Source organism: Callorhinus ursinus, unplaced genomic scaffold (assembly GCF_003265705.2).
Source record: "Callorhinus ursinus isolate GAN/ISIS: 27379988/994484 unplaced genomic scaffold, GSC_fseal_2.0 scaffold4, whole genome shotgun sequence".
In the NCBI taxonomy this organism is placed as follows: Eukaryota; Metazoa; Chordata; class Mammalia; order Carnivora; family Otariidae; genus Callorhinus; species Callorhinus ursinus.
This window is the reverse complement of record NW_027397066.1, coordinates 48,376,075-48,401,892: the sequence shown is the minus strand read 5'-3', so window position 1 is coordinate 48,401,892 and position 25,818 is coordinate 48,376,075. Positions and strand designations below refer to the sequence as shown.

General features: G+C 37.9%; 2 pseudogenes; both read right to left on the bottom strand.

Moving 5' to 3' along the window:
* Window positions 1–13,174: 13,174 nt before the first annotated feature.
* LOC141372538 (small integral membrane protein 10-like protein 3) lies at window positions 13,175–22,201 on the bottom strand (annotated as a pseudogene).
* Window positions 19,655–20,643, bottom strand: LOC141372463 (protein FAM220A-like; annotated as a pseudogene).
* Window positions 22,202–25,818: the final 3,617 nt, after the last annotated feature.

Genomic DNA, 25,818 nt, shown 5'->3' with positions numbered 1-25,818 from the left:
ATAAATAATACATTATATTACAGTGCCCGTTAATTTCGATAGACACAGAAAATAGTAAGTATATGTAAGGGTTGTAAATTATTATTTTGAGAGGAGAGAATTAAAAAAAGTATAATGCCGCATTTGAGTATATTTAAGGGGCATATAATGCTATTAATATGTTTCCCTTGGTTATAGTCATGTCATGGAAGCAGATGCTAGGAAGCATAAAGCCCAACTGATTGAAGAAGTTGCAAAGTAGCTGTAAAGTAGCATATGAAGATATATTTTGCTAGGTGAGGATGGCGAATCCAGGTTAGACTTTAGAATTTCTTTATAATGACAATTTATACTTGGTTGAAGTTCTCTTTCATTTTGTTAAATCACTAAACAAGCAAACAGTAAAAGAGATCCACGTTTAAGTGTGGGAGCTGCTCTGATGTCAGCTTTATTCCTCCTGAGGGCAAACTCCAAGTTCAGTGACGAATGCACTTCTTCCAGAGTACAGAATCTATCCTGTAAGAGGAGACCATGAGAGCAGGGCTATCAGGCTTGTTCTTCTTCTTTTTTATTTTATTTTAGTTTTTTAAGATTTTATTTATTTGACAGAGAGAGACACAGCAAGAGAGGGAACACAAGCAGGGGGAGTGGGAGAGGGAGAAGCAGGCTTCCCACGGAGCAGGGAGCCCGATGTGGGGCTTGATCCCAGGACCCTGGGTCCAAGACCTGAGCCGAAGGCAGACGCTTAATGACTGAGCCACCCAGGCACCCCTTCTTCTTTTTTTAAATTTTAATTTTTAACCATTAGCCTGAGGACAAATCCAAATCATAATCAAGGGTCTCCCCTATTACTAGTAAGGTCATTCTGCCGTTCTTGCTTCGGCGGTGTTCTTTAGTTCTTATATTCTGTTTCTTAATGCTGTCATCTGGCCTAAGGCAGGCTGGTTCATAGCCTACCTCAAATATAAGAAAGAAAAAACAAACACAAAGCAGAGCAAACCCTTTTGGATAGAATTATAAATAGACTATTATATCTGGATATTTATTTTCTGGGGTTTCTCCACCCAGAACTGAAAGAAAGCTTATTTAAGCAATGCAATTCATTGTTACAGATGAATAATTTTCCCTATGGGGGAAAAAAGACACAAAGTATATATATATGTATATATATATATACATATCAATAAGAGACTATTGTAGTTTATTTTACATAGAGAATACTTAGAATTGGATACTTTGAGCAAAAATGAACTACAGAAGAATGATTTTGATAATTTTGAGATTCACTTTAGGACTTTGGACAACTTCATTTTAGACCCCTCCCCTCCCTAGAGCTTATGACTATAAGATATTATAATTAAAAAAATACCAGTACATATTATATATATGATTCACAGCATGGGTTATAATAATTCATATTATTTATTGACTAGATATAAGAAATTTGAGGTCTATGAAACATTACCTGGCATAAGAAAATACAATCAAATGAATAATGACTTGGCTATTTTTCTTTGAATTCTGGACTCATCATTTTACAATATTTATCTGGCTTTCCAATATTTATCAAGCTAGAATGGTTTTAAATTACAAGATTCTGTAAATGTAACTTTTTATATTATTAAATTCTACTATAACAAACTTTCTGAGATGGCCAGTTACTTTTTTATATTGATACTGTTTAAAATTAATACAGTTCTATAAACCACATTTATACTTTTAGAGTCCTAGAAATATATACAGGTATTATGATCAGATTTAATAGTAGATCACTGAAAATGGTAGCAATTAAAATATGTACATAACAGCTCTCTTTTCTAGTTTCTGAATTCCCTTAGTGTCATTGGCTTTCTTGAGTGGTTTGGGATTTTGGATAATAATTTTTTCAGGTTGAGAGACAAAAGAAAAGAAACCAAACAAACAAACATAGGGAAGAGTAAAAGAAGTTAATTACTTCTTGGTGGGAAGAAACAAGATATAGCCTGTTAATTTGCAGCTATAAATTGCACCATTGTCTTTGCTACCTGTCTATAATACAAAGAGCAAATGGCTCTTCTATCAGTTATCTATTATTACATAACAAACTAGCCCAAAACTTAAAACAGTCACTATTTCATTTACTCACATTTCTCTAGGTCAGCTTCTAGGTGATTATTCTGGTCTGGATTAGCATAATTGATATCTATTCTCAACCGGTAGCTTGGTTAATGCTGAAGAGTCTAGGATGATTGAATTTTATGTTGGCAGTTGGCAGGTGCAGGGACCCTCAACTTGCTTCTGCTTCATGTGTTTCCTTGTGCTCCATTATGCTGGCCTGGGGCTTTTTCACATGGTGATGAAAAGGGTCCCAACAGTGAGAGGGAACAAGCCATAATGCAAAAGTGATTTTTAAGCATCTTACATCCTGCTTGCTAATGTCTAATCAGTTAAAGTGAGTCACATGGCCAAATGCAGATACAACAGGTGGAGAGATGGAGCTCATCACTTGATACTGCAAAGTCACATTGCAGAGATGCATGCATAGAGGAATAGAGGAATTGTGGCCTTTTTTTTTTTTTGCAATTTACCTATATATGGTTAGACACAATAGAGCGCTCTGCTTCTATAGACTTAGACAATTCTTTGTAAAACTCAATATTTTGTTTCTATAGGTAATCATTTGGGATCTGAATATAGCTTTATTATAAATGACATTTATTTGTAGATGTAGGCATTCTAATAGAACTCTCCCTCCGTTTTAATTTATTTGTGCAAGAAAAAGCATAAGAATAAAATGTCATATAAAAATTGGATAAATATTTAGCCTTTGGGTTAGTCAAAAATGAGATGTTCAATAGTAAATTTTGATTGCATTAAGAAAGAAACATCTATAATGCAGTGTCCATGAGGGGGAGAGGACAGAAACTGAATGAAGCTAACTACTTTTCTGTCAAAATTGAGGCTTCATCACATAAAGTATGAATAGGAAAAAAAAACTAGGTAGCATTGCATGAAGAAATAAATAGATATGTTGACTATGTTTTTTAAGATTTTATTTATTTATTTGACACAGAGAGACACAATGAGAGAGGGAACACAAGCATGGGGAGTGGGAGAGGGAGAAGCAGGCTTCCCGCGGAGCAGGGAGCCCGATGCGGGGCTCGATCCCAGGACCCTGGGATCATGACCTGAGCTGAAGACAGACGCTTAACAACTGAGCCACCCAGGCACCCCAATGTGTTGACTATTTTAAATAAGGAGGAGAGAGCAATCGGACTTTCTACCACTTTGATGCAAATGTGAGTGCACAAGATGATTGTGACATTCTGAATTGTGATTTTGCTTTACAGCTCTGTTCATGCTGTTCTTTCACATTATAGCTACCAGGTGATTCTTAGTCACTGTTTAAGACAGGAAATGTACATGGTGGACCAGTCCTAGACAAATAATAGGTTGCAGCCCCAGAGAGCTTGCAGTTCAGAGACATGAACAAATATAATATAGAACAAACAAGGCAAGAATACTGTCTCCTGCAGCTACAACACTTAACAATGCAGGAAAACTTTTTTGGAAATTTGTGAATGAAAAGAGACAGGACTCTTGGAGAAAAAATACACTAAGGGTTATTATTAACCCTTCCTCAATATCTATGACTTCTAGAGCTACATAGAGTGCTGAGGTGTCATGTTACCTAGGCCCAAAGGGCTGTATATCTATCTAGGAATGTCAAAATAAGCACAGGAAAAAAAGAAGCACAAGCAAAATCCATATGAAAAATTTATGGTTTTATGAATACTTAAAACCGGGAGTGGATCTGCTGATACTATTAGAATCATGAAGACAATTATCTTACATTTTATTTTTTGTAGATAATTCATGTTAGATATCATATATATATATATATATATATATATATATATGAGATATCTCCTACTTTATAGCAAAATTTTGGGAGTACTTATAAATTCCTTTGGGGTTATAAATTCTTTCTAAAACTGCATTTTCTTAATGTAAAAGATTATTAAAGGGACTACCTTAAAGTAGAGTCTAAAATTTATTCTAAAAGGTATCCCAGTGATATTAAAGGATTTTTAAAAGTGTAAAAACTAATCAAATTTACATTCTAGAAATGTCACTGTGGTAACAATGAGATGGAAGTTAGTGAAATTAGAAGGATATGACTATAATCCTGTTAATAAGGGATGAGAGCCTGGAGAATGACAGGAGAAATAACAAAGGTGAAATGATTTCAAGGGATTTAGAAAGGGAGAATCTATAGGTCTTAGTAATTAATGAAGGGAGTCAGCCATTGAGAAGGGAGAAATCTAAGGTAATCAAAAGTTAATGACCTCAATTGTGGTGGTGCCATTTGCTCACTGAGCATGGAAAAAGGGACATGTTTTGAAATTTTGTGTTGTGGTGTCTGTGAGACACCCAAGTGAAAATGTTCAGGAGGCATGGGATGTTTAGATTTGGAGATCAACAAGGGCATTCTAAACTAAGTATACAAGTGTTAGAAAGAGCACATACTCATTCTGTCCAGAGTTATTTGTCAAATGTGTACAGTGAGCTGCAGGTACTGAGCTAGGTGCTAAGACAATGGTCAACTTGTCACCTCTCTTCAGAGAACTTACACTTGGCTGGGCAATGAGAACAACAGTTTAGAGTTATTATTGGACATTGGTGTATATGACAAATATGCTTGAATTGACTTGCTGGGTGAAAATGAATATCCCTAGTCACCTGTTTTGCCAAAACTGGTAATTTGGGACCCCATAGGGTTTATTTAAAAACTATCATTATTTCCTTTCATTGTTCATGGGTTTTTTCTAGTGCAAAAATAATACATATTCATGATACAAGATACATGTAAGCAAAATAAAATAATTCAGAAGTATTTATAGTGTGCCTAATACATATCACATATTGTGATATTGCTGACAAGAGATTTCTTGTTCTCTTTGCTCCAAAGATAAGCATGCTTGCTTCTATCAGTCTAGAGTTTTATTCATGTAGTATCTCCTTTTTTCCCTTCTTCTTCACTTCCACATTGTTTACTCCTTTTTTGTCTCTCCAGTTTCTTACTCTGGGATGCCCTCTTTGACTGGTTAACTTGACAGTATGTCTAAAATGGCAATTTGATTGAAAATCAGTGTTTCCAGTCATAGGATTTGGGTCTTAACAATGATGATTTAGGCACATGTAAAGGTCATTTGCAATTCATGATGAATCATCATACATTTTGCCCATTCTTTACTAATTATTTCTTATTTCTCCTTTAAATCAATTTTCAGCCAATATATGCAATTATAAAATATTCACATAATTTTATGGGAGTTTTAAAGCAAATTAAATGATCAATCATATTGACTGAGATGAGAAACTAGAAAGCTTAGCGGGTCTTATAAGTCACTTGAGACATACCTAGACTATCTCTATTTCACACAAAAGACTTTGAAAACAATTAGAGCTTTTTCTTTAGTGAAAACACTGATCAGAAACACAGACATCCTACACTGCATGTTCAGAGGAAGAGAAAACCAAGGTCTTGTTCAGGGTTTTATGGCCTCATCCAGACAGATAATGCCTTGAAGGCAGAACTATGATTTACTCTGTGTTCGTGGCTGGGACTGATGTTACTGTAGAAAGGTCTTAAGTTTTCTTTCTTTATCTTTAAGGTTATTCTGCTTAGGTCTAAAAAGTCTGGTAAAACTTAATTTGCCCAGGGTGTGAGGTGCATTTTTTATTTCCTGGTTCCTGATAATGATGATGATGATGGCCCAGTGCTTCCTCTGTCCCCAGTGGTTGACCTAAACTAGAGAAATGTCAGATTTGTTTTTATGTCACACTAAAGCATTGGGACCCCAGATATGGTAGAAAGGATGGAGGGGCGGATAGCTCAGATTACAAAATGTGTCTGCGACCAGAGTCATAGGGCCACATTACCCAATATTTGGGGTAAAAGGCCACTGGAGGATAAGTATGTATGTAACAGGGAGATGCAGGTGACAGACCATTCTAAAATTTTGAGGTTGGTGATTCTATTGATCTGGGACAGGCACAAGGACATTAAGTTTGCTGACAGGGACAGAAGGGTTTACCAAGTAGAAAAACAGAAAATGTGTGGAGGTTGATAAGTCCTATTCCTCCACTGCCACTGTTGAGTAGAAGGGGGACAAATTGACTTAAGGAATTTAAGCATGAGAATGACAAACATCAGAATTATGCTTTAAAACTATTAGTGTTGTGGAGCACCTGGGTGGCTCAGTCAGTTAAGTGTCCAGCTCTTGGTTTCAGCTCAGGTCATGATCTCATGGTTGTGGGATCAAGCCCCATATGGAGCCCCACCTCTGGCTCTTCAATCAGCACAGAGTCTGCTTGAGATTCTCTCTCCCCCTCTGTCCTTCCCCCCACCACTCACGTGTGCCCATGCACATGCACTCTTTTTCTCTCTCAAATAAGAAAAAAATTATTGGGGTGCTTCAGTGACTCAGTTACGCATCTGACTCGGTTTCATCTTAGGTCATGATCTCAAGGTTGTGTTATAGAGCCCCACATTGGGTTTTATCCTCAGTGTGGAGTCTGCTTGAGATTTTCTCCCTCTCCCTTCCCCTATGCCCCTCCCCCCACTCAAATAAATAAATAAATAAAATCTTTAAAAAATGTATTAGTGTTGCTTCAGAGTGAAGACCTAATGTGTGCTGGTAAATCAACTGAAGTGTTTGTTAACATCTGTAGTACAAAAACTTGCTCCATTCATGGTTAATTTCAAGCTACCAAAATTCATTAAAAAAAAAAATCCCTGAATATATAACTATTGGCTCTCATGAATTGGTAGGAGCTGATTCTAACACACCACTTGCCAGAGAGTGGTATTTTAGTCATGGAGTTCTCTATTTTTCTTTTGTTTTTAATACCTCATCTAGAGTTAGGACATCCTGGTAGGAGGCTGTTGCAGGTTTTCAAACATGAAAACATAGATGATGATAGATAAGCTAATGTAATTTTATGGCAAGTGAGAAAGAATGGATCTAAAGCAAAAAGATAACTTGGTTTTAAATTTTACAAATGTGCTGAATTCACAGAAGGATTAGATGGTGGTCCTATCTACTCAGAAAGGAAAGGGAGGGGGGAAATGGCTTTCTAGGATTAATAATCAAATTCAATTTTGGATATGCTGAGCTTTAGGTATTTATACATCTCCAATGAGATTTGTTCCAGTTACAGACTTGGTTGTTAGAGCAGGGTCTCCAATCAGGTGAGTGATGGTAAAACTGAGAACACACCTCATGAATAGTCTCTCACTGAAGGACTGGGGGGAAAAAGGGAAAATGTAGATCCCAATAGCTTTGTTGTTGTTGGCCTGGAAGGAAGTTGAAGGAGTTCTTGGCTGATGTCCTTTATTTACTCAGTAAAGTAGACTGAGGATCAGGCATAAGTAATATAGGAGCTTTGAGAAGACAGGTGAAAATTTAGGGATATCTATTAAGCGGAATGCATAAGAGAGACCCCCGGAAGAAAATTTACTAGGGAGTATTAAAGACCCAAATAAAAGTAGATTTGTAGTGGCTTTGACTCAATGCTTTAAATAATTATATACCTTTTTAACAATCAGAGATTTATATTTCCTCTAATGCAAATTTTCTACTAATTCTACTATCCCACACTAAGAACAAACTGCTGTATATTACAATAGTAAATATTTTTATGGTGCTCTAGGAGTTTGTATATTATTCACTCCTTTAATCCTAATGGTAATGCTAAAACACAAGTACTATTTTCTTCATACTGGATGAAGAAAACTGGGCATAGAGGATTAATAACTTGCCCAAGGTCATATGACATGGAGATTACAACCATTTCTAATGGAGCCAAAGCTGGTGCTTTTAATCATGTCACCTGTCTCTCATTGTAGACTATAGAGTCTATTCATAATAATCAGATATTTTATTTTATTGTTTTTTATCATTATGTAGACTAAGATTAAAATAAGAAAATAAAAAAACTGGTTAAGGCAGTAAATAAGCACCTTTTTTCAATTTTATTATTGATACTTGAAGAAATACTTAATAGTTCAACACAAGATATAATCACAGATGGCATAACCTTTAGGAATGGAAGAAACCTATTCTATGACATTCTGTGTAGAAGCTGTTTTACTCTCATCAAAAGTCGAGAAAATCTATAAACTCTCTTTGATCCCAGCGTAGAAACCATTTTCAGGCAATCATATACAACCATGGTATTTAACAGAATCTCTGCAGGTCAATAATAAAATAAGTAAAATATTAGAGTTATGTAAACATAATAATGAAGTCTCGGTATTTTAAGGAGTGTGTATTTTGTAATTACATAGATTGAAATGTCTCTAAAATTAGCATGTCAGTTCTATTATAAGGTTATGATCAGCCAAGTTAAGAAAATGGCATGAGAAAAATTTGACAGTTTCCTAATGTCTTATGCATGTAAGTCTTACTAACACGTAAGAACAAAGAATTTTATATCATGTATATTTTGTGGTTTCTATCTATACTAACATTAAAATTTATGATTTAGACAATTGAGTTATAACAATTTTATTCCAACTCACCAATTAAAAAACTAACTTAAATATATTTTTTTCAAAGAAACAAGCCAACCAAACTGATAGTTATAGCTAAAATTCTAGTGGCCAGAAAGAGTTGATCAATTTAGTTGCTTTCCTCACAATTTTTTTTTCTAAATCTGGCTCATAAGTCTCCAAAACTTTGTCAAGCACTGCACCTTAAGTCAAAATTTAAGCTATATTAATATTATATTAAATTTAAAAGTTGCATCTACCTTGGATTTAGTGTAGAAACATCTATACAATAGAGATTTCGGTATTTCCATCTATTTTGCTGTGATACCACTGTTTGCTGAGAGTACATAACTTTAGTCCTAACTGTTTAAAAGCATCAATGCAAAGAACATCATGCTTTTAAAATTGGCCTGTGGCGTCCCAAACTCATTTATATTGTATTAGCTACTAATTCAGTAATGTGCTCCTTTTTTTTTTTTTTCCTCTAACAACACGAACAATGAGTTTGAAAAAAACCTTATGGTGCTTATTTAAGAATGAGAATTAGGTTGAAAGGTTTAAAGAGTTTTCCTACTTCTATTTTCTCATCACATATCAGTTTAGTTCAGCAAATATTATTAAAGTTGTACTATATGCCAGACAGTGTGCTAAATGCTGGTGATAGAAAGCTAGATGAAACCTAATAAGAATATTCCATGAGTTCACTGTGTTGTAATAAAGATAGATCTAGAGTGTGAGGCAATCTATAAAAGTATATTCATTAAACATGCACTATTCATTAAATACCTATTATGGGCCAGACTCATATACATAGTACAGCCTCTGAGTAGTGAAATATTTAACCTTGAAAAAGTTAGGTGAGTTTTCCTGAAGAAGAGGACATTTAATCTGGGTGGTACTGCAATTAAGGGAGCAACATATACAAAGGTATAGCTATGTGGAATAGCAAAAGTTGAAATATTCAAGTCATGTGATACTGCTGAATTATGGAGTAGAAAAGAGAAAGTAGATCAAGGTTCACATTGGAAAGGGTTATAAAACTTTCCTTCATTATATCTGTAATCACTCTTTTCTGTTCTCCTACCTTTAGGTGTTCTCAATCCCATTTCAAATCAATCCTATTTATACAGGGAGATAAAGATCTTTTTTAAAAGTCTGATACCAGCTACATTTCCATCCTTAGTAATTCATTCTTTCACTCCAGGCAAATTTAGTCTTCGCTGTTTTCTCCTAAGATATTTGGCATTTCCTCACTTTGCCTCTTGGTTTATGCTGTTCCCTATGTTCAAGAAGCTGCACATATTTGTCATGATTCCACCCTTACTTGAAGCCAAACATCAAGAGGTACAATTCCAAGAAATAGTCAAAGATCTCCCAACTGAGTGTTATCTCTTGTCTTCCTCGAAACCTTGAGTTTCTATAATTGAAGATTTTTTTTCTCTTAGAAACATTTCACAACCTTGAGCTTTAATATTATGTTTGTTTCTCCATAAGTTTAAAAGTTCTTTTAGCCCAAAAATGTGTCTTATTGGCCTTTTTATTTCCTGCTACTTATGTTAATTAGAAAAGCATAGGATATAGTAAAAAAATATCCCCCAAAGTAATACCACTACTCATTAGAAAATGTATTTCATAGTTATGGAAAAGTCCCAGGCAGATGGACGGGTTAGCTGTGCAGCTTTCTTCTACACATTCAGGAAGCCAGGATGTCAGAGACTGCAATTTTTACCAAGTCCATTCCAAGGCTAACACTGACACTAACACTCCAGCAAGTCAGAAGGGAGACTGGGCATTGAATGTGAGGAAGTTTTATAGGCCTGGCATACCTAACTTAGATTCCCTTTGCTGTAGCTTAGTTACATGGCTACATTTAACAGAAAAGGAGTCATATATTTGTAATACAAATAATTTGGATCATCAGCTATGTTGGGTTATGTGGCAACTTATATATAATAATATTAGCCGATATCTATAGAACATTTATTATGTCAGACAGTTTTTCCTAAGTGACTTACGTATATTTATTTACAAAAGCCTTGTAAATGTAGGTGCTCTTATATCTCTTAGAGTCAAAGAGACTTAAACAGGTAGTTTTAAAAAAAACTTTCCTGAGGCCACATAGCTAGAATGTGTCAAAGCAGGGTTTGATCAGAGTCCATATTGGCATACTGCCTTTAGTAAACCACTATGTATACTGCCTCCAGGAGAGTAAACTCAATAGATATTAGTTGAATTAATACAATGTAAGTATTTCAAGTAATTCCTCAGCTCTGAGATTGAAGGTTGAAACATTAATTCACATTTTACTTTCCACATATACAGAAGAGGAAAATGGTTTATTTGAGTTATTCTCAAGAAAAATTTTAGGGATATACCTGAAAAATATTTAAGAAAACACTTTAGGGGCACCTAGGTGGCTCACTTGGTTGAGCATTGACTCTTGATTTTGGCTCAGGTCATGATCTCAGGGTTGTGGGATGGAGCACTGGGTTGGGCTCTGCACTCAGTGGGGAGTCTGCTTCAAATTCTCTCTTTCTCTCCCTCTGGCCCTCCCCCTGTTTGTGCTCTTTCTCTCTCAAATAAATAAATCTTAAAAAAAAACACTAAAAAAAGACATTATGGGATGGTTTATATTGAGTCTTATCATTAACATAATGTGGAAATATTAGGTAATAGGCAATTTTTATATTTCATTATTTCATGTAATTCTTAGTAGATAAAAGTCTACAATAAATATAAAGGCAGTCTAACTACCCTTCATTTAAAACACTGCCTGGAGGTGACTGGTGTGCCAGACATCTTGGAGATGCTGTATTGATAGATGAAGCTCTGAGTCAATCAATGGACTTGTGCCTTGAAACCAATTCAAAAAGCATTTTTACCAGTCCATTGAAGGATACCCAAGGTAAATTGTAATGGAAAGGCCTTAAGTGAGTGGGGTCATCCATTCTTGTAATTTCTTTTTACTTTTTAATACAAAGATAACCAATATGTCTTTGCATGTCATCAGTTTTTTAGTTTGCATCAGATTTATGCTCTATTCTGTGTGATCCCCTCTACCAAGAAAAGCATGTATTGATTTCACTTTGAGTGGCCAACTGCAAACTTAGAGTCTCTTGGCTCAATCAACAAAACCCAAAACATTTTGCAAAGCATCAACATGAAATGATTTTATGGGATGTTTCTTAAGTCTTTCCTTTATTAATTGAGGGAAGTGTTTTTATTGCTTCATAAGCATAACTTAAATATTAGGATCGGGTTTACATATGGATATTTTTACTAACACAGAGATAAAGTAATGACTGCCATCTTTTAAGTTCCTAACAATTATGCTACCTTCTTTTGGTAACAATACTTCAATTTTCATCTGGGTACTAGTCATTTCTCCATCCTTAATTGAGGCAGGTCAGTTACCTTTTGGGGTCAGCCTCTGCTCATGCCTGAAGAGAGGATTGCATTGTTTGGTTTGGAGATAGGCTAAGGAAGCTCATAAGATTTAGACTGAGGCTACTGATAAAGGCTAGCAAAGTTTTTTCTGCTGAATTGAAGCTGGGAGTGTAAGAAACTGGACTTAAAATGGCCACATCTCTTTTCATTCATCCATTAACTTAATCACTTAACAAATACTCAACATCCACCATGTGCCTAACACAGGCACACGGGATACAAGAATGAACAAAATAGACAAAAATTCTGAACAATCAAACATTAATAGCCCGAGAATGGAAATAACACAGATGGAGAGCAGAGATATTAGAAGATTGGGGTTTTGTTGACGTTGTGTCCCAGATCAAGCCAGCCTGAGGTTTCCACTGAAATTAAAAATTCTGTTTCACAGCCAATGCATTTCCTTCTTAACATATGGGTTGAATCTGTTTCTTGTATTCAAAGGCATCCTAATACTCAGACTTAAACTCATTTACACTATAAAAATAAGTTGAGTATTTAATTAAAATGACCTGGAGAATTGGTCCTGTTATTGTAAATTCTTCTTCAGTTTTTTTCTTGCTACCACTGCCTTGCATTTTAGTCCATTTTGAACCTTGTGGAAAAAAAATATAGGGACCACAATATAATCTCTATTTTATGGTTGAGAAAATTGAGTATCAGGTACTAGAAAATATAAATGTCATTTTGTGTTCCTAGTGCCTGGGGCTTGGGATATAAATCAAGAAAGAGAACAGGCATGGGTAGATGTATTGCTAATCTAAAGTGACTACATCTACCTTATACTGATCAAAGGTATAACTTATCATTTACCATCAACATAATATTCTTGTCTTAATTATTATGTATAATGTATACTCTGACAGATTTTAAATGTTTTAAGATATTTTTCCACACTAGTCCTATGATTTAAGCAAAAAGTATTATGCCCTGGCAAAATACTTTTAAACTAAAAATACAATTACGTGACGATATTTTACTAATTCTGTTTATAATACCTCTCCACCCCCCCTTACTCTGCATCAAAGCTATTTGTTTTCAGGTGTGATACTGTATTTGCTTCCAATATGGGAACAAGAATACCTAAACTACAGATTAAAATATTTCTCTTTTTTGGGGATTATGCAATCAATATATGCTATTACAGAAAATACAGAAAAGTTTAAATAAAAATCCTTAGTGCTGCAGTCAACTGATATTCTGGCGCATTTATTTCTGGGAAGTATTTAAATAAATAGACAAATGTTTATTAAATATTTTTAGGTGAATTCTTACAGTATTAGATGTTTATTTGAATCACCTATCCCTGTGTTTTGATCACTTGCTTTCTTGATTAAATATCTTTTTTTTTTAAAGATTTTATTTATTTACTTGACAGAGACACAGCGAGAGAGGGAACACAAGCAGGGAGAAGTGGGAGAGGGAGAAGCAGGCTTCCTGCTGAGCAGGGAGCCCAATGTGGGGCTTGATCCCAGGACCCTGGGATCATGACCTGAGCCGAAGGCAGATGCTTAATGACTGAGCCACCTAGGCACCCCTCTTGATTAAATATCTTAAGAAAATAGGATTTTATGGTTCCCCATCATTGTTCTAGACATAGCATAATTTATTCAAAGTTCCCCTAGTATGCAAATTTAGATTGTTTCTAATTTTCATTTTTTATTTATTTTCTGAGATAGAGAGAGAGAGCGGGGTGGGGAGGGGCAGAGAGAGAGAGGGAGGATGTTAAGCAGGCTCTACACCCAACATGGACCCTGAGACCATGACCTGAGCTGAAATCAAGAGTCAGATGCTAAACTGACTGAGCCACTCAGGAGCCCCAATTTTCATCATTTTAAACAACACTATAATGTGTCTTACACCATACTATTTATGGCATCTCTATTTAATAATAAAAATTTCTAGAAGCTTATTTACAAAACAAAGAAAAAAGACAAACCTCAGACTATTAAATACAGAGAATAAACTGGTGGTTGCCAGAGGAGAGCTGCTTGGGAGGTTGGCTGAAATAGGTGATGGGGAAGTACACTTATGGTTATAAACATAGAGTGATGTATGGAATTGTTCAATCCTTATATTGTACATCTGAAACTAACATAATGCTGTATGTTAATTACATTTGAATAGAAAAACAAACCAACTTGACCAAACCATGAAAATGTACTCCCAATCTGCCTTACCTTGCTATATTTTCTCCCAAAGCACTTACTATTTTTTAATATAGCAAACAATGCAATTATTTATCAAAAATTAAAACATGAAGAATATTTCATCTTAATTCATTTCTTATCTTATTACTGAAGATAAGTAAATGGTCTTTTTAGGTACTTTTCTCTCTCTTTTTTTTCCAGAGACATTTTTTTTCCATTTTGTTTGATTTTCTGCATAGTTAACTTTTTGTCTTTCATATTCACAGCTAAACCTCTAGTTTTGTTCTCAATCTATGAGGTTGTTGACATAAAAAGATTTATGTTTCCATTGTGACAAACTTTTCATTCTTTTTCTTTGTGATTTGTTGTTATAATTCTTTGTTCAAAAAAGTCCATGCCCATCCTTATTTATATAATATTTAAAAGCACTTTAAACTGGGGTGCCTGGATGGTTCAGTCAGTTAAGTGTCTGCTTTCAGCTCAGGTCACGATCCCAGGGTTCTGGGATTGAGCCCCAAATCAGGCTCTCTGGCTCAGCGGGGAGCCTGCTTCTCCCTCTCCCACTCCCCCTGCTTGTGTGCTCTCTCTCTGTCTGTCAAATAAATAAAATCTTAAAAAAAAGCACTTTCAACAAATCTTTTAGTATATATATCAATTTCTAAGGTGTTAATCTAGAACTAATTTTGAATTATAGTGTAAGGCAAACTTGTGACTTTTAATTGTTTATATTTAAATATTTTCCTCCAAATCATTTGTTGCTTAATTTATATTTTTCTCACTGATTTTGATGATTTCCATATTGTGTACTTATTTAGATAAAAAAATTTTCTCTGCCATTGATTCTGGGTTTTTTGGGGACTATTTACAGATTTTTCCTCTACTAATATATTGTATTAATATTTATAGATATGTCTTACTATCTAGTACAATATCTATATCACTTTTCTTTTTTAAAGTGTTTTCTATCTATTCTGAACTATTTATGTTTACAGGTAAAACTTTAGGATCATGTTTTAAAAGTTCTATAAGTAATTCCTTTGTGCTTTGAGAATTTTTTTAGTACTGTATGTTTTTTTCTTCCCTTTTTTTTATTATTATGTTATGTTAATCACTATACGTTACATCATTAGTTTTTGATGTAGTGTTCCATGATTCATTGTTTGCGTATAACACCCAGTGCTCCATGTAGAACATACACTCCTTAATACCCATCACCAGGCTAACCCATCCTCCCACCCCCCTCCCCTCTAGAACCTTCAGTTTGTTTTTCAGAGTACATCATCTCTCATGGTTCATCTCCCCCTCTGACTTACTCCCCTTCATTCTTCCTCTCCTGCTATCTTCTTCTTCTTTTTTTAACATACAATGTATTATTTGTTTCAGAGGTACAGATCTGTGATTGAACAGTCTTTCACAATTCACAGCACACACCATAGCACATACCCTCCCCAAAGTCTATCACCTAGCCGCCCCATCCCTCCCACCCCCCACCACTCCAGCAACCCTCAGTTTGTTTCCTGAGATTAAGAATTCCTCATATCAGTGAGGTCATATGATACATGTCTTTCTCTGATTGACTTATTTCGCTCAGCATAACACTCTGCAGTTCCAGCCATGTCGTTGCAAATGGCAAGATTTCATTCCTTTAGATGGCTGCATAGTATTCTATTGTAGGTATGTGTGTGTGTGTGTGTGTGTGTGTGTGTGTGTGTGTGTGTGTATCACATCTTCTTTATCCATTCATCTGTTGATGGACATCTTGGCTCTTTCCACAGTTTGGCTATTGTGAACATTGCTGCTATAAACATTGGGGTGCACATATCCCTTCGGATACCTACATTTGTATCTTTGGAGTAAATACCCAGTAGTGCAATTGCTGGATCGTACGGTCGCTCTATTTTCAACTGTTTGAGGAACCTCCATACTGTTTTCCAGAGTGGTTGTACCAGCTTGCATTCCCAACAACAGTGTAGGAGGGTTCCCCTTTCTCTGCATCCCCACCAACATCTGTCGTTTCCTGACTTGTTAATTTTAACCATTCTGACTGGTGTGAGGTGGTATCTCATTGAGCTTTTGATTTGGATGTCCCTGATGCCGAGCGATGTTGAGCAATTTTTCATGTGTCTGTTCGTCATTTGGATGTCTTCTTTGGAAAAATGTCTATTCATGTCTTCTGCCCATTTCTTGATTGGATCATTTGTTCTTTGGGTGTTGAGTTTGATAAGTTCTTTATAGATTTTGGATACTAGCCCTTTATCTGATATGTCATTTGCAAATAGCTTTTCTTATTCTGTTGGTTGTCTTTTGGTTTTCTTGACTGTTTCTTTTGCTGTACAAAAGCTTTATATCTTGATGAGGTCCCAGTAGTTCATTTTTGCCCTTGCTTCCCTTGCCCTTGGTGATGTTTCTAGGAAGAACTTGTCGTGGCTGAGGTCGAAGAGGTTGCTGCCTGTGTTCTCCTTTAGGAGTTTGATGGACTCCTGTTTCACATTTAGATCTTTCAACCATTTTGAGTGTATTTTTGTGTGTGGTGTAAGGAAATGGTCCAGTTTCATTCTTCTGCATGTGACTGTCCAATTTTCCCAACACCATTTGTCTTTTTTCCTTTGGACATTCTTTCCTGCTTTGTTGAAGATTAGTTGACCATAGAGTTGAGGGTCCATTTCTGGGTTCTCTATTCTGTTCCATTGATCTATGTGTCTGTTTTTGTGCCAGTTCCATACTGTCTTGATGATGACAGCTTTGTAATAGAGCTTGAAGTCTGGAATTGTGATGCCACCAGCTTTGCTTTTCAACATTCCTCTGGCTATTTGGGGTCTTTTCTGGTTCCATACAAATTTTAGGATTATTTGTTCCATTTCTTGGAAAAAAAAAGTAGATGGTATCTTGATGGGGATTGCATTGAATGTGTAGGTTGCTCTGGTACCATTGAGCTCTTCACAATATTTGTTCTTCCAATCCATGAGCATGGAACGTTTTTCCATTTCTTTGTGTCTTCCTCAGTTTTTTTCATGAGTATTTTATAGTTTTCTGAGTACAGATCCTTTGTCCCTTTGGTTAGATTTATTCCTAGGAATCTTATGGTTTTGGTTGCAATTGTAAATGAGATCAACTCCTTAATTTCTCTTTCTTCTGTCTTGTTGTTGGTGTATAGGAATGCCACTGATTTCTGTGCATTGATTTTCTATCCTGCCACTTTACTGAATTCCTGTATGAGTTCTAGCAGTTTCGGGGTGGAGTCTTTTGGATTTTCCACATAAAGTATCATCATCTGCAAACAGAGTTTGACTTCTTCTTTGCTGATTTGGATGCCTTTTATTTCTTTTTGTTGTCTGAGTGCTGTGAATAGGACTTCTAATACTTTGTTGAATAGCAGTGGTGATAGTGGACATCCCTCCCGTGTTCCTGACCTTAGGCGGAAAGCTCTCAGTTTTTCCCCATGGAGAATTATATTTGCTCTGGGTTTTTCATAGATGGCTTTTATGATATTGAGTTTTGTACCCTCTATCTCTATATCCTGAAGAGTTTTCATCAAGAAAGGATGCTGTATTTTGTCAAATGCTTTTTCTGCATCTGTTGAGAGGATCATATGGTTCTTGTTCTTTCTTTGATTAATGTATTGTATCACATTGATTGATTTGCAGATGTTGAACCAACATTGCAGCCCAGGGATAAATCCCACTTGGTCGTGGTGAATAATCCTTTTAATGTACTGCTGGATCCTATTGGCTAGTATTTTGGTGAGAATTTTTGCATACATGTTCATCAGGGATATTGGTCTGTAATTCTACTTTTTAATGGAGTCTGTCTTGTTTGGGGATCAAGGTAATGGTGGCCTCATAAAACGAGTTTGGAAGTTTTCCCTCCATTTCTATTTTTTGGAACAGTTTCAGGATAGGTATTAATTCTTCTTTAAATGTTTGGTAGAATTCCCCTGGGAAGCCATCTGGCCCTGGGCTTTCGTTTGTTGGGAGATTTTTGATGACTGCTTCAATTTCCTTAGTGGTTACAGGTCTGTTCAGGTTTTCTATTTCTTCCTGGCTCAGTTTTGGTAGTTGATACATCTCTAGAAATGCATCTACTTTTTCCAGATTAATTTGCTGGCATATAGTTGCTCATAATATGTTCTTATAATTGTTTGTATTTCTTTGCTTGTGATCTCTCCTCATTCATTCATGATTTTATTTATTTGGGTCATTTTTCTTTTTGATAAGTCTGGCCAGGGGTTTATCAATCTTGTTAATTCTTTCAAAGAACCAGCTCCTAGTTTCATTGATCTATTCTACTGTTCTTTTGGTTTCTATTTCATTGATTTCTGCTCTGATCTTTATTATTTCTCTTCTCCTGCTGGGTTTAGGCTTTATTTGCTGTTCTTTCTCCAGCTCCTTAAGGTGGAGGGTTAGGTTGTGTATTTGAGACCTTTCTTGTTTCTTGAGAAAGGCTTGCATTGCTATATACTTTCCTCTCAGGACTGCCTTTACTGCATCCCAAAGGTTTTGAACAGTTGTATTTTCACTTTCATTTATTTCCATGAATTTTTTAAATTCTTTTTTAATTTCCTGTTTGACCCATTCATTCTTTAGTAGGATGCTTTTTAGCCTCCATGTATTTGAGTTCTTTCTGACTTTCCTCTTGTGATTGAGTTCTAGTTTCAAAGCATTGTGATCTGAAAATATGCAGGGAATGATCCCAATCTTTTGGTATTGGTTGAGACCTGATTTGTGACCTAGGATGTGATGAATTCTGGAGAATGTTCCATGAGCACTAGAGAAGAATGTGTATTCCATTGCTTTGGGATGGAATGTTCTGAATCTATCTGTGAAGTCCATTTGTTCCAGTGTGTCATTTAAAGTCTTTATTTCCTTGTTGATCTTTTGCTTAGATGATCTGTCCTTTCAGTCAGGGCCGTGTTAAAGTCCCCCACTATTATTGTATTGTTGTCGATGTGTTTCTTTGTTTTTGTTATTAATTGTCTTATATAATTGGCTGCTCCCCTGTTAGGGGCATAGATATTTACAATTGTTGGATCTTCTCGTTGGATAGACCCTTTAAGTAGGATATAGTGTCCTTCCTCATCTCTTATTACAGCTTTTGGTTTAAAATCTAATTTGTCTGATAAAAGGATTGCCACCTCAGCTTTCTTTTGGTGCCCATTAGCATGGTAAATGGTTTTCTACCCCTTCACTTTCAATCTGGGCGTGTCTTTGGGTCTAAAATGAGTCTCTTGCAGACAGCATATCAATGGGTCTTGTTTTTTTATCCATTCTGATAGCCTGTGTCTTTTGATTGGGGGATTTAGCCCATTTACATTCAGGGTAACTATTGAAAGATATGAATTTAGTGCCATTGTATTGCCTGTAAGGTGATTGTTACTGTATATTGTCTGTGTTCCTTTCTGGTCTATGTTGCTTTTAGGCTCTCTCTTTGCTTAGAGGACCCCTTTCAATATTTCTTGTAGGGCTGTTTTTGTGTTTGCAAATTCCTTTAGTTTTTGTTTGTCCTGGAAACTTTTTTTTTTTTTTTTCATTTCACTATTTTTATTGTTCGGCTTGTACCTAACTATGGCGTAACGGATTTGCTACTTCAAAAGCTGGTAGAGCCAGTAACCCCAGTATTATTTGCAGATCATTTGAGGTACTTTTTATACTTGAAAGCATTTTCTTGTATTCTACCGTTTGCTCTGAAAACAGGGGCTCTGGTTGGCCAAGAAAAACACATTTTGTCTCATCATTCAGGAAAAATTCGGGGTGTGCGTGCAGCAGTGTAGACAGGACGAAATGCAGGCCAGACAGTTCCAACTCAAAGCCTAGCTCCTCTAAAAGAGCACTTGATGGTTACTCCTCAGAAATCCCCATTTCTGATCACTTCTGAGAGCACGGTAGTCCTGACGCCCAAGGCTCTCCTGGGCGGCACCATCCTCCGTGGCTGTCGGTGGCCCTGGGCCCTCCTCCCAGCCAGTCCCTCACCAGAGCATCCCCCACTCCACAGGACACCCCAGCAAAACGCTCTTCTGCAAGAGCACAGAACACATGCACAGTCTTGCTCTGACCCATTACGGAAGCTGAATTTCTTCTTAATGATTCTTTCAGACACAGAAGCGCTTTGTTGCCGCTGTGAAGGAAGAGGCTGGCCTTGCTCGGAGCATTTTTCTTTTCCATTGACAACTCCTCGTTTTGTGATTTCCTTCCACATCAACCGCAGGTATTTGCATACAGGAGGAGGAAGGTGTATCTGTCGGGCAAAGGCTCTCTCACTGTGCTCTTTCAAGTCCATACAGCAGCCTGTCTGAGTCCTCTCCCGCCCCCTTCACCTTCCTGAGGCAGGTGCCCAGAGCTCCCACTCTGTCCCTCATGCTGTGTGTTCTCCGATGTGGTGAGCCTGATGACACGCCTCTGTCAGTCAGCAGAAGGCCTTCAGGGGATCTCAATATGAACCTCCCCACTCTTAGACTCGCCCAGTCCGAGATTCTGCGTGAAAACTTCGGGACAGAAGTTGATTTGTGACCTCAGTGGTTGTTCAAGAGCAAACTCAAGGTGACTCATACGGTTAACACTCTTGTTGCACCTGCAACCCTAATGGGACCAGCCTTTTCCTGTGACCCAAGAATCATCTTTCTTTGCCATAGTTATGCCTCCAATGGGGAAGATATGTCAGGAAAGGCTGTGAAAGGGCCTTGAGACAGGCGAACAACAAGCTGACTGGGCGTGCTGTCCAGTGTGTCCTTGTGTTACCTAAGTTTATGGGGCCCTGCACCTGTCTGAGCTGCTGTACGAATGTGAATTGTAAAAAATGTGAGAGGAAGGCAACATATTTTTAATTTATGCTTCTTTTTGTGTATTTTTTTTAAAGATTTTATTTATCTGACAGAAAGAGAGATCACAAGTAGGCAGACAGGCAGGCAGAGGCAGAGGAGAAGCAGACTCCCCGCGGAGCAGGGAGCCTGACTCGGCGCTCGATCCCAGGACCCTGCAAAGGGTCTTGAGGACTTGAGCCAAAGGCAGATGCTTAACTGACTGAGCCACCCAGGTAACCCCCAAGGCAAAAGATTTCTTATCCAAAGAAATTAAAAATTTTGTTCAGAGGAATGCAATTATTACCCTGTGGATACTGACCGTTTCTTACATCCATTTGTACCTCACTTTGGTGGTCCTGATTACATGTGCGTGCATGTTTTGTCTAAATTCTCTTTTAAGCTGATTATAACATCTCACTAGTTCCTTCATTAATTGAGGAATTAAAAAAAAAGGTTGACCCATGGTCCTTTAAAAAACAACCATAACCCCAGAGCATTAATACATGGAAAATAAATACATAAACTCTATTTAGAAATTTTTCTAAGAGGCCAGACTAAAGAAGAACAATCTAACGAAAACACACAACTCTGCTGGGAGAAAGGAGGGATGGAAACGTGGGACGTGAGGCAGAAGCAGCCTGAGAGCGGACAGCCCATCTCCCACAGTGAGACAAAGACGAAGCCTAAGAGTGAAGAGTCAGGAAGCAACAAGCGTGTGATTCAGAGACAGAGAAATATGCATAAGGAGAAGCAGCTGTAGCTGAGAGGCTTGGCTATGGGGACAGAGAAACAAGGGGCAGGAAGCTGCAGTTTCTCTAACCAGGGGACCTAGCTAGGGGAGTGTGTAAGTGTGTTACATTTTTAAAAAATGTAAAGAGAATACACTGGGAGAAAATAAACAAGAATTACTGGAGGCTGAAGTAGAAGCAAAAAGAGCAAAGGGAGGGGGCGTGAAGCCAACCAGGGCTAACGAGAGGCACTGGTCACGGTGTAAGGAGCGTGGCCTCCATCAGCAAGCAATGCAGAGCCACTGAGGAACGTTCGGCTGGGAGAGGTTGGCTGGATCTGCATTTCCGATTAATTCCTTGGCTGCCGTGTGGTGGTTAGACTGCAGGCGGACGTTGAACATCATGGAAACCACGATGTAGAGGTAGGGGAAGTTGATGCGCAGCCACCAGGCCAGGTCGAAAAAGATGAGCAGCGTGCGGGTCAGCCCCTTGCAGAAGACCCCATACGAGTGGGGGCAGCCAAGTGCGAAAGGCGGACAGCCAGGCCCGACAGAGCCAACGCCATATAGACCGGCACCCGCCGCCCACCCATCGCGCACCGACCGGCCGCGGACCGGGGCTGCCCAGCGCTCCGAAGCCCGCCGGCGCTCTCGGCGTCGCCCCAGGCCGCCGCCCTGGCCGCTGGGCCGAGCTCGGTGCACTGAGGGAGTGAGGGAGGTGGAGGTGAGGTTGGGGGCGGGCGGCGGGGAGAGGAGTCCGTGCGTCACACTTGGGGAAGCGCCTCTGTGAGCTGCCGCCTGGTCCAAGCCGGGCCGGGCCTGTCCTGGAAGTTTTTTATCTCTCTATTTTCAATGACAGCCTAGCTGGTTATAGTATTCTTTGCTGCATATTTTTCTCATTTAGTGCTCTGAATATGTCATGCCAGTCCTTTCAGGCCTGCCAGGTCTCTGTGGATAGGTCTGTTGCCAATCTAATGTTTCTACCATTGTAGGTTACAGTTCTTTTCTCCCGAGCTGCTTCTAGGATTTTCTCTTTGTCTCTGAGACTCATAAGTTTTACTATTAGATGTCAGGGTGTTGACCTATTTTTATTGATTTTGAGAGGGGTTCTCTGTCCCTCTTGGATTTTGATGCCTGTTTCCTTCCCCAAATTAGGCAAGTTCTCTGCTATAATTTGCTCCAATATACCTTCTGCTCCTCTCTCTTTATTCTTCTTCTGGGATCCCAATTATTCTAATGTTGTTTCGTCTTATGGTATCGCTTATCTCTCAAATTCTGCGCTTGTGGTCCAGTAGTTGTTTATCTTTCTTTTTCTCAGCTTCTTTATTTTCCATCATTTGGTCTTCTATATCACTAATTCTCTCTTCTGCATTTATCCTAGCAGTTACTGCCCCCATTTTTTATTGCACCTCATTAATAGCCCTTTTGATTTCAACTTGGTTAGATTTTAGTTCTTTTATTTCTCCCAAAAGTGTTTCTCTAATAACTTCCATGCTTTTTTCAAGCCCAGCTAGTATCTTTAAAATCATCATTCTGAACTCTAGTTCTGACATCGTACCAATGTCCATATTGATTAGGTCCCTGGCAGTTGGTACTGCCTCTTGTTCTTTTTGTTGAGGTGATTTTTCCGTCTTGTCATTTTTTCTGGAGAAGAATAGATGAATGAGAGAACAAAATGCTAACAGGGTAACAACGTCCCCCAGAAAACATACACAAACAAATCAGAAAAGACCCGTAACCTGGGGAAAAGAAAGAGAAAGAAAAAAAAAATAAGAAAAAAAAGATAAAAACAAAACAAAAAAAACCAGAATGTGATCAAATATGATCAGGCTGGTGCATAAATCAGTGCCACACACTAGATTTTGGATGTTAGACGAAATTGCCTCCCAAAATTTTAAAGAAAGAAAAATTTATATATGTACAAAAATAAGGGTTAATATGATGAAGGGATGGAATATGACTGTAAATATTAAAATTATAAAAGATTTTCTAAAAGGAATTGATGTTAGTTGAAAAAGAAGAGGATTTAAAAAAAGGGAGAGAATGTGATCAGACAGGAGACTAGAACAAAGCCATACACTAGAGATTTAGGATATATTTTGATATGTTAGAAGAAACTGTCTCAAAATTTTAAATAGAATAACATATATATCACAAAAAGAAGGGTAACTATGAAGGGATAAAATATGACTCTAAAAATTAAAAATAAATATTTTTTGAAAAAAGGATTGATAAGATGTTGGTTGAAAAATGGAAAAAGAAAAATTAAAAAAAAATTAACTTTGAAAGACTAAAGAATCATGGTAAAAAAGCCATGAATTCTATGTGCCGTATTCCCCTAGTGCTGGATTTCTGCAGTTCTCGTTGATTGGTAAACTTGGTCTTGGCTGGCTGTTCTTGCTGATCTTCTGGGGGAGGGGCCTGTTGCCGTGGTTCTTAAATGTCTTTGCCGGAGGCGGAATTGCCCCGCCCTTGCCGGGTTGGTCTAAGTCATCTGCTCGGGTTTGCTCTCAGGGACTTTTGTTCCCTGCAAGCTTTGGAGGATGAGAGTGGAAATGGCAGCCTCCCAATCTCCGCCCTGGAAGAGCTGAAAATTCGGGGGCCCCACTCCTCAGTGCGCCCCCAGAGAAAAGCTGTCCATCACTCATGTCTCCCTGGTCTCTGGCCGCGATCCGTGCGCACCTGGCCTGTGACCGAGCATTTCTATCTCTGGCACCCGACCCCGTTTGGAGTCTCCAAACCCAGCAGATCCCTGCAGTGCTCTCCCATGCCGCTCCTCTCCAGGGAGGAAGGGGAGTCTCCCTGGATCTGCTGCTTGTTGGGTCCCTGCTGGAGGAGTAGTGGCTGGACTGTGCCGTGGATCATGGTTTATGGCAACCCTGAGCTGAGAGCCCACTCCTCGGCTCCGTCTCTGCAGCTGGCTTCCCCACTCTGATACCTGGGAGCTCTGCCGCACTCAGGTACCCCCAGTCTTTCTGTGACCCTGAGAGTCCTGAGACCACACTGTCCCAGCGAGGGTTCCACCCCCTGCGTAGCCACTGGAGCAACGTTCCTCAGCGGAGCCAACTTCTAAAAGTTCCGATTTTGTGCTCCATGGTTCTATCACTTGGCAGAAGCGGCTGATGGAGGCCCCCTCCCCTGCCATCTATCCTCCGGAATATCACCTCGGATTCACTTCTCCTCAGGTCCTACTTTCCAGAAAGTGGTCGCTTTTCTGTTCAGAGAGTTGTTGCTATTCTTTTCTTCGATGTGAGGTTGAGTTCATAGGTGTTCAGGATGGTGTGATCCCTATCCAGCTGAATTCCTGGGACCAGACGAAATCCAGGTCTCCTACTCCTCCGCCATCTTGCTCTCTGCAGCTATTTTGATAGAGCCTGAGTGAGTGGGGCTCTAGGTTCACCCCACCCCCACACCACTGACTTGAACCAGAGCAGTTCCTCTTTGATTTGTTTTGTGTAGTGGGCATTTACCTAGAAGTGTAATCACAGGTTCCTGCACCTAAAGTGTTTGGCAACCACAGAAATCAAAATTAACGTTTCCTTTAGTACTGTATGTTAATTAAGAAAAATTTTCACACCTTTCCTGAAACGTGTATCTCCATTTAGTTTATTTTCTGTAATATCTTTGCATATGTGTTTAAATGGATGGATTTATATATTTAGGTGTCTTTGTTAATATTCAACATATTTTTCTTTCCTATTAGTATAGGGTACAGGAAGAATATAAAGCCTTAAGTATTTCAATTATTAGGAATTTTTTATTGATATACCACATTTCATTTTTTTTTTTTTAATTTATATTTTTAGAATTTCAGTATAGTTAATGTAGTGTTATATTGGTTTCAGGTGCACAATAGAGTGATTCGACAATTCCCTACAACACCTAGTACTCAACACCACAAGTGCACTCCTTAATCCCCATCACCTATTTCACATATCCCCCCACCCACCTCCCCAAACCACTCCATAGTTAAGAGTTTGTTTTTTGGATTGTCTCTTTTTATTTCTTTGTATGTTTTGTTTTTTAAATTCCACATATGAATGAAGTCATAAGGTATTTGTCTTTCTTTGATTTATTACACTTAACATTATGTTGTTGCAAGTGGCAAGATTTTATTCTTTTTTATGGCTGGTTAATATTCAGTTGTGTGTGTGTGTGTGTGTGTGTGTGTGTGTGTGTGTGT